Source organism: Mauremys reevesii, linkage group 5 (assembly GCF_016161935.1).
Source record: "Mauremys reevesii isolate NIE-2019 linkage group 5, ASM1616193v1, whole genome shotgun sequence".
NCBI lineage: Eukaryota > Metazoa > Chordata > Testudines > Geoemydidae > Mauremys > Mauremys reevesii.
The window spans coordinates 89,728,107-89,740,278 of NC_052627.1; the positions used below are offsets into that span (position 1 = coordinate 89,728,107).

Consider the following 12,172-nt stretch of genomic DNA (forward strand, 5'->3'; position numbering starts at 1 on the left):
TAAATTATGTTTTGTAAATTGTTTTATGTTGACTACATGGGATCTCCCAAGTCATTAATTGGTGGAGTCTGCCCCCACCTGATAAATGACTCCTGCTTCAATCCGTGGACCACAAGTGACTTGTTTGTCAGTGTATAAGCAGTCTATTGATTAGATTGTGACCCAGCTATGCAAGGCATAAGCAGAAGTACTCATGCCTCAGAATGAGTGTCTCCTGCCATGACATAGGGATAGGAATTGTACTTCCTGCTCTTCATGCTTCACATCTTCTGCTGCATTTGCATGCAAAAAATGCCCAGGTACATTGTACTACAAAATTCTTTATTAGTGAGTATAGTATAAAAACATTCCCCAAATACATTATTCAAAGATGAATGACACTAGTTTTATTCCATTTCAGAACTGAAACATGAGCTGGGTCAAAAATTTAATCATGCAAACTGAGGTTACCAACTGTTGTGCTGTCCTAGCCATTACTTATCTTACTGTTTTTTGATACATGTTACAGAAAATTAAATGACCATGGATGAAATCAGTAATCACCACACTTTCACCAAAGCAGGCACTGCAAGTTTGAATCGCTTATATTTTGTTCATTTTTTCCCTGTTAAAAAAAGGAAGAGTTTAATCACCAGCAAATAATTCATAATGCAATATATTTGTCATGCCTTCAATATGACTCAAGCTTTCCTCAGCCATTTCCAGTTAAAGTTGTTCAGCTAAAATCAATGTAAGCCAGGTTTCAATTTTAGTGTCCACAAAAGGTATGTTAAAGTTGAGCTAAAAAAAATCAGCAAAACTTGTAATGTAGACAACATCCAGAGAGCCAAAAATGAAAGTCAAGCTATTAAGTTCATAACTTATTTTATGCCAATAAACTGGAGTAGTCATGTGTCACTAATTCACTTCAGAGCTATAATTCCACTATCAGCTATTACTAGTAAACATTCGTTGCAAAAGAAAGTTATTATGCAGAGGACGCCTAGACAATCTTACACTGAAGTGTTTATTCTTCTGACCCACAGTTAAGTTTCCATGGAAGCACCTTGGAAAGTCAGCTAGGTACACAAATTTAGATTTTACTTCAACTAGTGGAAAATATGTACCCACCCACCTCAGTCTGATGCTCCTATTTACATTACATACCTGGGAATTTGTCACTCTTGGAGGAGATTTATGTCAAAGTGTCTTGCAAGTTCTATGAAGTACATCTAGGCATCTGATTATTATGAATACATTCTTGAGGACTCTGAAACCAGGAAAAGCTTCATGTGATCACAAGTAATTCTCTAACACCATAAAGTAAAGCTAAGCATGGTAATCTGATGCTAACACCAATGGTTCAAGTCAATGAACTTGAAAAAAAGATACAATTCCCTTTTTGAATAAATTTGTAACACATTAAGTTGATTTCCTTGTGAGTTTGTTCCTCCCGACAGGATCCAGAGAAGAGTTTTAATCTCACCTCTGGGTTTGAGAGAGAATTACTATACCCCTCTGTGTTGGCCACTTAAAGCACAGTCTGCCTTAAGAGGGCAAAGCAAAAAAGGGGAAATATAACTAATCTCAAAACTCCTTTAACATTCTCAAATTCACTGTAATTTAGTGATTTGGATAATAAATTAGAGGAATTTTTATGAATTACCTACAACTACCACAAAGTAACAATCAAAGCAAGCTACTAACTTTCATTCAATCAGAATTGCTTACTTTCTAGCAGAGGCACTTCATTCCTAAGAGGCATCTTCATGAGCATTTCAGTCAGGTGTGACCATTTATCTGCACAATATTTTAAAAGGACATGTTACTATGCAATGTTTAAAAGGTACTTATAGTTCAACATTTTCAAAAGATAAACATAAAATCACTTAAAAAAGTAGTGAGATCAACAGCCATAGTTTGGGTTTTTATTCTATAAAATCCCTTGTATACAATCCAACTATTAATAATCAATTCAGATTCTAAAGCAAAAAAGTCAATGGTTCAAGTTTAGGAAAAAATATTTGCTTTCAGCCAATATTTGCCAGCAGCCATTTAACCCATGGTCAGCCCAAGTAAGTTATAAATAAATACATACATACATGTTTCTGCAATAGACTGCTTATTCTTTTTAATAAATATAAGAATTTTGTATTATCTTTTTAGATATTAGCATGGGCTAATATCTAAAAAGTTAAAGTCCACGTTTAAAAAGTGTAGTAACTTTTCACTGGAATCTTAGATACATATTGAAACAGTATACATGAGGTGCTCAACCACTGTAAAGATTAAAGCACATGGCAATAGTTACACACAAGAATCAACACTAGTAAAGTGACAGGATTTTAAACTGAGTAACAAAGCCTAGTAGAAATGTTTCCATCTTTTAAAAAAAAAAGTTTCAAGAGAGCTTTGTCTAAGACTTTCTTTGCAGCGTGATGTTTACGATACAGCCTTTAGGCAAGTGGACAAGAAACAGTAAATAAAACGGGTTACTCAATTTTCGTTGTCCACATGGAGAAAAAATGCAATTTGTTAAATAAATATTAATTGTGCAAGTTGCCCCCGCCCCCGCATGATTTTCAAGTATTTACAACATAGTAATTTAACACACGTTGAGCAATTTATATGTCAGAAGAGAGACAGGACTAGACTTTCTTTAAAAATGCCAAAAATACTTTGCCAAAGCAGTTAGCTCCGCAGCCTGTTAAATGAATTGCTCAAGGAGCCAAGCGCAGGGCTAGGGCAGTTTATGAAGATTTTTAGTTTGTCACGTTAATATCGCCAACGCTGACGAAGGGAAGACACTGACCTGCGCTGCCAAGCCGGGCCGTTAACAACTCCCAGTGCACAAGCCAAGCGCTCACTGCGGGGAGCGCTCAGAGGGGCAGGGCAGGCACCGGCCAGGCCGGAGTGGAGTCCCCCAGGCAACGGCCGCATCCCCCGCCAGCCCCTCACGCGGGCGGACCCGGCGCTACCTGCACAAAGCTCGTTATTTCTGCCCCCGCAGGCCAGCCTCACCCGGCTCCCGCATCTACCGGCGGTGCGGGGCCGCGGCGGAAGGGCCCCCCCGGGCGGGAGAGCCGCCAGCGCAACGCAGCGCCGCCCCGCCAGGCTGGGGCGAGGAGCCCTGCGCGGGCCCAGCTCCCCATGGAGGAGTCGGGCCGCCCAGTCCCTGCTGCTGCTGCTGCTGCCGCCCACGCGGCCCTCAGCAGGGAGGCAGGGCCGAGGAGCCCCCTCACCACCAGGCAGGGAAGAGAGGACAGAGACCGAGCCTTGGCCTCCAGGGAGCTTAAATACCGGCGGGCAGTTACCGCGAGATCTCGCACGCTAGTCCTCGCTCTAGTGTCTCCGCGCGTTGGGGGCGGGGCAACCTTTAGGGGGAAACAGTCAGTGGCGCGGGTCGACTCCATGTCCGCGAGTGCGCAACTATTGGTGGGGAGGAGGCACGTGACCTCAGCCAACCAGCGGGGTGATGGGGAGCCGCCGAGTGTTCTCCTCCCCCTCCGCCCGTCGCTTGCCAGGGTGCTGCGAGCGCGGGGCGGGGCTGGGCCGGTCGCTGATGGTGCTCGGGGCTGGCTGCAGCCAGGGGCCGGGCCCGGCCATCAATGGCGACGCCATTATGGCGTGACACAGACGACGGGCCAGGAGCCGGCGTAGGCGGCATCGCGAGGGGCGGGAAAACGGGACTTCCCTGTTCCCTGCCGAGAGCGATTGGAGCCAACCCGTGGGTAGCCGCGGTGTAACTCGGACCCGCTGGGGTCACAGCTGCTGCCATGCTCGACACTCGCCCCTCAGCTTCGAGGAGGGGTTGTAGGAGCTCTGCAAACTAGCTGGGGATCGGTATCTGCCAGTCTAAGGATTTCCCATTGCTGCAGGAGGCTCCCGGTGTATTTATCCTCAGAACACCCGTGTGGGTAGGAATGGGTAATTACCGTGAGCTCTCCTCCCAAACACACACTCTCACTCCACATGGGGATCCGAGGCCTAGATCCACTGGGACATTTTGGTACCTAAATACCTTTTATGATCTGGGTTTAAGTGACTCATGCAAAGTCACTCAGGGAGCATGTGGGAGAGGAGAGAATTGAACCCAGTCTCCCAACCTAAGGCCCAGGCTAGTGCCCTATCTCCTGGAGGAGCCTTCGTCTCCTAGTGGAGCACGGAGACTTTCACCTTGATTTGAATCCAGCTGCATAGTACTGAAGGAAGGGATGTTGGTCAGCAGAATAAACTATTTTGATGAGTCTGGCACAAAAGAACAGTAATAAGTAAGGCAGGGCCGGCTCCAGACCCCAGCGCGCCAAGCGGGCGCTTGGGGCAGCATTTTGCCGGCAGGGCGGCAGGCAGCTCCGGCGGACCTTCTGCAGTCATGCCTGCGGGAGGTCCACCAGAGCCGCGGGACGACCGGACCTTCCGCAGGCATGACTGGAGCCGCCTGCCGCCCTCTCAGCACACCCTCCGTGGGCGCGTCTGCAACAGGTCCCCCAGAGCCGCGGGACCGGCAGCGCGCCCCCTGCGGCATGCCACCCTGCTTGGAGCGGCCAAATTCGTAGAGCCGCCCCTGAAGTAAGGATATGATTTAGGCACAGAGGTCAGGGATTCCATAACTAACGAACCCCCATGACTTCTTTGGCTTCAGCCCCCATTGCAATGGCAGGGCTGGAGCTGTTAGTGGCTGCAGCGGGGGCTGGAGTCCCCTGCAGGTGGTGGGGCTTGGGCTGTCAATCCTATCCCCCATGCAGGGCTGGGCTTCAGTCCCATCCCCTGGGCGGCAGTCCCTCCTCTGTTATTTTTAGTAAAAGTCATGGACAGGTTGTGGGCTTCCATGGATTTTTGTTTATTGCCCAGGACCTGTCCATGACTTTTACTAAAAATTACTATGACAAAATCTTAACCTTAGTAATAAGAATAAAGCAACCTTCTTCCCCCAGGGATTAAGGACTATCATAAACTGCATCACTTTCTGCTCCATGTGCAAAGCACATTTCTTTGACCTTATCTTCTCTAATATAAATACATAGAAACAGGTGTATTAAAAAAACAAACACTACCAAAACAAGACACTCTGCTCCACACACTTTTTCCTCTGGGGAGAGGATGAGAGAACAAACAATGTGACAGATTTGCAGTCATGTAGCTTAATGCAGTACTGGAAGCACTCAGATATTTCAGTGATGGTATAAAAACCTAGATAGATTAGAAAGTTACCCATATGTGTCCTAATTGCTGACATGAAATGATGACTAGAAAGTGCTGCAGACTTTTATGTATTTAAATAAAGTCTTTCAGATGAGTTGGAACCACCAAGTTGTGCAAGAACTATGTCACTATTTGATATTATTTTCATTCTCTCTCCACTTCCTTACTTTGTCATGGTCATTTGTTGCATCTTTTTTCAAATTAGGCCTGGTCTTGGCAGGTGCACTATGTGAGCAAACCTTATGCCCAGATAGATGACTGCAGGGATTTACCTACATGGAATAATTTGTAGGACTGGGACATTCAGTTGTAGAAACCTTGTATATTACATATATTTGTACAGTATCTAGCACAATGGGACCCTGGTTTTGATTTGAACCCTTAGATGCTACTGTAATAAAAATATTTCATGAATTTATATCACAATTTGCATGCAACTACAGGGTTATTTTAAAAACATGCTGAAAATAGATCAGGCTCCATTTACAGCCCACATACTGTCAATATATCCTCTTAATTTTGTTTCCAGAATTTATATTCCCTACAATTAGCGCATGTAGATTAGAGTAAAAAAAAGCTCTGGAGAAGAAGAAGAGGTCAAACAAGCATTTTGCAGTTTTGTTATAAACTTTAATTTTATGTTATTTTTGTTCTTGTTTGGTAAATTGCATATTTTGGTGACTTTGAAGGGTTTGGCTCATCTTTTTATGCAAAATGCCTAATAATTAGCACTTACAAAGCACATTTTGCATATCTAAGAAACAAACTTGTAAAATTCACAAGTGCTTTTTCTTGCTGAATAAACTACCTGGTGAAGAGACTTCTTTTTGCAACAGTATGCAAGCTTCCACCTGGTAGAAGCCAGGGAATATTTTTAACTGAGTAGAGGACCACTAAAGATAAATATTATGTAAACAGATGAAGCTGTAGTTCCATATGCGAAAGCTGCCTTGTTGTTATGTTTTGTACAAAATTACTAATTTACATAAGGAACAAAGATTTATTAAATGTAATTAAGCAGAAATGTAGACACGGGAGTAGGTATATTATGAGATAATCGCACCCCTAGGGTATTGCATCAAACTGATTGTAAAGGCTGTTCAAAACAGAATAAACCCAATAACTGCTACTGCCATAAAATTATAAACCCACTTTATTGATTTAACCAGGCCTTGTTATATTTTACATTAATATATATGCATCTATTTCATTTTGTAATCTTTCATTTTTTAAAAATCTTGTTATATTTTAACTACAAAAAACTAAGGTGCTTCAGGTTTGTTTTGTTTTGTTTTCTTACTGAAATATCAGTCTCAAAGGGAAAGAATAAAAAGAACAGTTATTTCAAAAGTCTATCAGTATTTCCTCACTACCAGCCAGTGTAATTTTTATGGCACCAGTTAACCAAGGTGGCCATATTCAGAGATGAATTTGGGCCAGTATTTCTAACAGTAGAGTTTAATTCTCTATGCATCATATTCAGCTATAAGACATGGTGATAAGACTTGCTAATTTTTTGTAGCAGTAGCTGGAGAGACAATGTAACACTAGCAGATAACCACCCTTTGCATCTGGGAAAATATCTATTTTCAGAAAGGCAGTTGAGATTAGGGACTGTCATAAAGTTGACCCTATCTTCCACTGGTCCATGGTGGGACTAAACTCCCAAAAAACACAAAAAACAATCTATAGGAAACATCATATATTTTTCTTTCTGCTATGCCTTTTGTCTTTGTTTTTGTCACAGGTGAGGGCAGTTCCTCTGTTTTTACATTAGCCTTTATTCAAATCCCACTGACTTCAGGAGGATTAAGAACTGAGCAGTATGAGCTATATCATACCAATGATTTTAAGTAGTCTTTCCCATTGAAATTAATGATGAAATGTACTTAAAAACTGATGGCATAATACAGCCCTGAATAAGGGGCAATAAAGGATTTGGTCCAGTATTTATATAACATATAAGTTTTCATTTTGATTGTTTTAATTTGGACTAGTAAGAGACTATTAGATACTTCTCTATTTCAAGACAAAAATCTAGATTTGAGGAAATAAGTGAATGGCTTGTGTTGCTGAAGTGTGCCTCTCCCCCTTCCCTCAACTGATGCTCTGAGTTGTAGGAGCCACACCCAACTCAGACCTACCAACAGTGATGGTCCCTCTGACACAAATTTTGTGAACATTAGTGGTAAAATAATAGGTGGGTTTTGGAAAAATCTCACTGAGCAAAAAAAGTCAGCCTCCAATATAAATAACCTTTGTATTCCAAAGAATTCATCTTATGTATGTATTCTTAGTCCTTCTGGTACTTCAGTTAGTATATATATCCCCGCTCCCCCCAAAAAACCCTGACTATTTTAACTGAAATTACATTGATGTGCCATACAAGATATGAAACCTGAAATCTTTAAAAAATCCAAACACACATTCAATAGTTAGTGTACTGAGTCAACCTCCACTTTCTCTTACTCTTAAATTTGTAAATATTGTACATTATTTTGGCTGCTAACTCCCAATGACATACTCTTTTAACAGCTTGAAAAACAAATCCTTTAGTACGAAAGGGGCTAATTTTGCTTCTTATTTAGCACACGTTTTTAGGCAGGCCAGCTGACCCATTTCTGAACCATGTTTTGTTGTAATAAAAATAAAAACAAATCCTTCTGTGGAAGATTCTAATACTTTTAGGGGAGCGGTTTTCAACCTGTTGCCCACGGACCACTGGGGGTCTGCAGACTATGTCCAAAGGGTCCACAAAAGGTTGTTGTTACCATAGAACAGTGGTTTTCAACCTGTGGTCTGCAGATCCCTGGGGTTCTGTAGACTATGTCTGAGATTTCCAAAGGTTGAAAACTACTGTTCTAGAGGATAAAGATAGTCTTGTGATTGTAGCACAGGATGAAATCTGGGTTCTTTCCCTGTCATCATCACAGACTTTCCTGTGTGATCTTGGACAAGTCACTAATCTCTCTGTTCCAAACTTTCCCTTGTTGTAAAATAGACTAATATTTGCTACACATGGGTGTTGTAAGATTAATGTAATGTTTGTAAAACACACTTTCCAAATGTCATCTGGTGTTACATAAGTCCAAAGCATTGTTAGCCCAATGGGATAGGGATATTTGCTATTGGCCTTTTATTTTTATAAATAAATAAAAGAGGCTTCAAGTAGCATTTTTGTTAGTAGTTTTGTAACCAAATGACCAAGATTGATCTAAAGGAAATGCAGAGGTTCATATATTATATAAGCACTATTGGGTTATAAATAGTTCTTTGTTTTACTACCCAAAGGAAACACAGTTAGTTGTTCATTATGAAGAGATAAAGCAGTTTGTACTTTGATTTTTAATACAGTGGAAACAATTGTTCACTGTTCTTTATTTGTACTGTTCCTATACTGTTAAGTATCTAGTTTTGGCTGCTTTCCACATCACTTTTTTATCATTAAAAAGCCACAAGAATAATTTTTTCTAGAACTGCCAGAAAAAGACCATTCTAACTACTATATTGTCTTGCTTTTTTCTTGTTTAAAATTATCTCTAGCTGAAAAGCAATCAAGTTAATGATACCCTATAGCTAAAGTGGAGCAAGAGCATCTGCATTATTCTCTCATTTTCTTAAATCCACCAATAAATAAATAAATACCCTACACTCTGAAATGAGTGTGGGGTGAAATGTCTGTTTAAAATCTTTGACATAGTCAACTGAAAATCACACTTCTCTCTGAATCATATTCCACATGTTGCTATTTAATTTGTCTGCTTACATCTTGTCGATAGGACTCCCTTTGATGTCACTGCAAGTTTGGTGCACAGAATGATTATAGAATATCCAATAGAGATCTGCACTGCAGATAAAAATATGCCTTGTAGATTGGAAAGGGGGAATTTGATTGGAAGCCTTGGTTTGAGAGGAATTTACAGATATAATGAGGACTTCCATTTTGTGGTATCACTTCTTAGTAAATGATAAACATTTCACTAATTCCTTTCACAGTCCTGCCACCCCTTGATTTTTTTCTCTGGTACCATCTACAGTCCTATAAATGGTTTTTAGATTATCTTTTCTTCTTTCATTCAAGCCTTCTAGTCCCTCACCCCATTATTTCTGTTATATAAAGTTTTAAAGGTTGATTTTTTTCATGTTTCTTGCTTTACCTTTGGATAAAACTGGCCCTATCTCAATATAATATCTTTTATTTTGAAATGTTTCATATTAATTTCCATCTTAACTCCTGTTCCTGAAAAGCACCCCTCACCTGAACACTTCTGAAACATGCGGCAGGTTTTGGATTTTTCTTTTGAATGTTAAAAGCTAAATCAAGAGTTGTGCAATGCTGTTTTTCAGGTTTTGCTTTGTTTTTTTTAAAGTGGAAAATACAAGTAAACTAAGCTCAGTATAGCTAATTGCACAGTATCTGTAGTTTCTGTTCTTAAAGATGTTTCATTCTATCTGGGCTGTATGTTTGTGGCAATCAGCACTTTATTTGCATGTGTTTTGTGTAATAGGGTGCTCCTTTGCTCCTGTCATCTTGCCCCACAGAAACTGCACAGACTCCACTGATTGTGCATTCACAGTACCACTTATTTGAGTTCCCTCCACCAACACCATTACAGTCCCCATACAACAGTGTATTTATAATAGCCTATGTGCTTTTGGCCCACACATCAGGACTTTAGACTAGCTAGCCCTGTTCCTCTCACTCAGCACTCCCTTCCTGTGTCTCTTTATCCTTCTGAGCAGATGGGCTAATTAGTTCTTTGTCTCATGCTGCTTTCAAGCCTGACTATCTAATTACCTCAGTCAGCTTTGGGGGTTAGGGGGTTGGGGGAGGAAGGCATGGCCTGGGCTGCTGAAATGACCCCTAGGTAGCTAGTATGCATTAGAACTTCCACTGGCTGCTCTAATGTGAGTTGTAGGCTAACTCAAGCCTCAACTGCCCTAGGACTGAGGTGTGGGGTGTAGAATACTACCTCTGCTTCTCCTCCACTTCCCCTTAGCTGTGCCAAGCAGAGCCTGGTGCAACTGAGAATCCAGCCCTCAAAGTTTAATGGACTTCAAGACATGGAGCCAAATTCGTCAGTAGTGTAACTCCATGAAGTCAATGGAATTACACTTAAGATGAGTTTGTTTCAGTGTTTCTTTATGTGACGTTCTTTTATAAGGTTTAGGGCTTGTGGAAGGAGGTGGCCTGAAAACCTTGGCCCTTTATCCACAGAGTGGACATTAGAAGTGCAGGTTTCCTCATGCTCACGGATAAAAAGGTAGTTCTGTCTCCACAATAACTCAATCCTTGGCCTGGGCTAAGATTGCCAATTTGTTCCAGTTTTGATGATGACATTTGTAATGTGGGCACCTGTCCACTAGGAACTGGACTAAGACCAACAACTTATTTTATTTAGGCCGCTTAACTGCAAGATCTGGAAAAAACCCTTTTGACTTCAGGGTGTTTTGCCTAAGCAAGGTCTGCAGGGTTTAGGCCTCTACAGATTGAAGGTGCTACACTCCAGTAACAAGCTGTGGTCGAAAAAGCCCCCAAGTACAAATTTGCCATACTTAACTTCCTGATTTTTTTAAATTTATCATTGAGGATGAGGTCATAGGAAAAAACATGTCATCACATCTGCATAGTGATGTTTGCAGTGTATGGTTTCTTTTTTAAAGTTCTCTTTCTTCATTTGAACCACTCCCTCGACAGAGAGGAGGAACAATAAGTTGTGGAGTCTGTATAACTGAATTCCATTCTTGCTTCTCCCACAGACTTAATGTGCGGATTTAGGCAAGTAATTTAGCATCCTGTACCTGTTATCTCATCTGCAATGTTGTTATACCGGTGCTAATCTCCCTCACAGAGTGTTGTGAGCCTTCATTTATTGATGCTTGTAAAGTGATCTGAGATCCTTGGATAGAAGCTGCTATAAAGCATGTGAGCCTGTATATATATGAATGTGTGTATACATACATGCTCACCAAATGTTAAAATTTGTAAAGCTAAATATTATAAATATAATACAATGAATGTATAATTATTAGGCTGTCAAGAGATTTAAAAAATCAATCGCGATAAATACCACAATTAAAAAAATTAATCACGATTAATTGCACTGTTAATAATAGAATACTATTTATTTAAATATTTTCAGATGTTTTCTACATTTTCAAATATATTGATTTCAGTTACGACACAGAACACAAAGTATACAGTGATCATTTTATATTTATTTTTTATTACAAATATTTGTGCTATAAAAAACAAAAGAAATGGTATTTTTCAATTCACCTCATACAAGTACTGTAATATAATCTCTTTATCATGAAAGTTGAACTTACTCTTCCAACAGTGGCCAGTGCCAGGTGCCTCAGAGGAAATGAACAGAACAGGTAATCATTAAGTGATTCATCCCATCGCTCATTCCCAGCTTCTGGCAAACAGAGGCTAGGGACACCATTCCTGCCCATCCTGGCTAATAGCCACTGATGGACCTATCCTCCATGAATTTATCTAGTTCTTTTTTGAACCCTGTTATGGTCTTGGACTTCACAACATCCTCTGGCAAGGAGTTCCACAGGTTGACTGTGCATTGTATATAGAATTATGTAAAAAAAAACCGCATTCAAAAATAAAACAATGTAAAACATTAGAGCTTACAAGTCCACTCAGTCCTACTTCTTGTTCAGTCAGTCACTCAAACAAGTTTGTTTACATTTGCAGGAGATAATGCTGCCCGCTTTGTTTACAATGTCACCTGAAACTGAGAACGGGTGTTCACATGGCATTGTTGTAGCCTGCATTGCAAGATATTTATATGCCAGATGTGTTAAAGATTCATATGTCCCTTCATGCTTCAACCCCATTCTAGAGGACATACATCCATGCTAATGAGGGGCTCTGCTCGATAACAATCCAAAGCAGTGCAGACTGACGCATGTTCACTTTCATCATCTGAGTCAGATGCCACTAGCAAAAGGTTGATTTTCTTTTTTTGTGGTT

At 40.7% G+C, this 12,172-nt stretch overlaps 1 long non-coding RNA gene and 1 other non-coding gene across 3 annotated transcripts; both read right to left on the reverse strand.

The window, feature by feature from the left end:
- Window positions 1–302: 302 nt before the first annotated feature.
- LOC120405577 lies at window positions 303–3,252 on the reverse strand. Of its 2 annotated transcripts, none has more exons than XR_005598693.1 (4): window positions 2,958–3,252; window positions 1,711–1,779; window positions 1,147–1,249; window positions 303–604 (listed from the first exon to the last, which is right to left on the reverse strand). It is a non-coding gene; the product is annotated as an uncharacterized LOC120405577 (long non-coding RNA). The 2 variants fall into 2 exon arrangements; XR_005598692.1 differs by having other exon boundaries at window positions 2,792–3,252.
- Window positions 1,422–1,539, reverse strand: LOC120407218. Its single transcript, XR_005599848.1, has one exon. It is a non-coding gene; the product is annotated as a small nucleolar RNA SNORA26 (small nucleolar RNA).
- Window positions 3,253–12,172: the final 8,920 nt, after the last annotated feature.